Source organism: Myotis davidii, unplaced genomic scaffold (genome assembly GCF_000327345.1).
Source record: "Myotis davidii unplaced genomic scaffold, ASM32734v1 scaffold43, whole genome shotgun sequence".
NCBI lineage: Eukaryota > Metazoa > Chordata > Mammalia > Chiroptera > Vespertilionidae > Myotis > Myotis davidii.
The window spans coordinates 860,098-861,350 of record NW_006294590.1 but is presented as its reverse complement, the minus strand read 5'-3'; positions in this window follow the sequence as shown (position 1 = coordinate 861,350).

Sequence of the window (1,253 nt, the reverse complement as noted above, 5' to 3'; positions counted from 1 at the left end):
TTATTTTCCCATACAGTAAATAAAACATGAAAAGAGGAAAGAGAGTGGCCTGTGGAGCCAGGTCATGCTCAGAGTTTACAATTAATCGGACGGCACTGATCCAATGCTCTCCTGTGTCCGTGCTGTTTTCTGCTGCTTCCAACGCCGCTGTCCACTCTTCTGCTCTCTGTTTAGTTCTCACGACCTTTCTGGACACACCCCCTTCCTTGAACCCGGTGTCTGACCATCTCGTTGTTACCTCCTTTGGAGGCCCCATTTGTGAACCGAGAGGTGCTTCCTGGGGCTCACTTCTGTTTCCTGCAGCAGCTCCTTTTCAAAGTGGGTTTCTTCTTGGGGGCGCAGCGCCCCACGGTTCCTACTGCAGGAGCATTTCAGAAACAATTCGGGTTCTTTTCTGCTGGTTTCTCTGGATGAGGAGCTGTCTGCTCAGGCCTGGAGCCCTGTGGGCGCTGGCTTCCGGGTCTCCTCCCAGCGCACCGCCTGCGATTAGAAACCCGGGTTCGGATTCGGAAGGCCCGGCCTTGGCTGTTAAGACCCGGCCTGGAACCGCATTCCCCACGCCTGGCAGCTTCCTGCGGGAGGGGCTCTGCTGGCCGAGGAGGCTCCTGTGGCCGGTGCCTGGCGATCCGAAGGGAGACTGATTTCTGGATCATCTGGAACAGTCTGAAGTCCTTGCCGCGCCAGAGCGAGCACATCAGAGTCTCCCGCCCCAGGGCAGCCTGCCCATCGCTGCTCCTGTCCTCGCTCCTCCTGCTCTTCCAACTCACATACCAGAAGTCGGCGATCCATCCTCTGCCTGGAGCCGGGCTCCCTGCTGGGAACCCGGGCAGCCAGGGCGGGAGAAGGAGGTACTGGCGGAGCGATGAGGTGTGGCCTGTCTGTGGTCGTGCCCAGGACCAGCCTCTCAGCCCCTGGACGGCTGGGGCCGGCCCATGCCCAAGCCAGCACCTCACTGACCGGGGTCTGGGAAGGGGCAGGGGCCTGGGCAGGACGGGGCGCCCAGGGGTGCAATGGGCAGGAGCCTCTATTTCCGGGTGCACTGCTTTCCACTTCTCCTGGAGGGAGAGGGGCCGAGCCAGTTCCCTGGGCTCCATGTGCATTTCAGCTTTTGTTTCTCAGTTGTGTGTTGCAGTTTCCTCCCCTCCCTGTTTTATTTGTGTGTGAGCCTGTGCGTGTGTGCATGTGAGTGTATGTATGTGTGTGAGCTTGTGTGATTATAAGTGTGGGTGTGTGAGTATAAGTGTGTGAGTGTG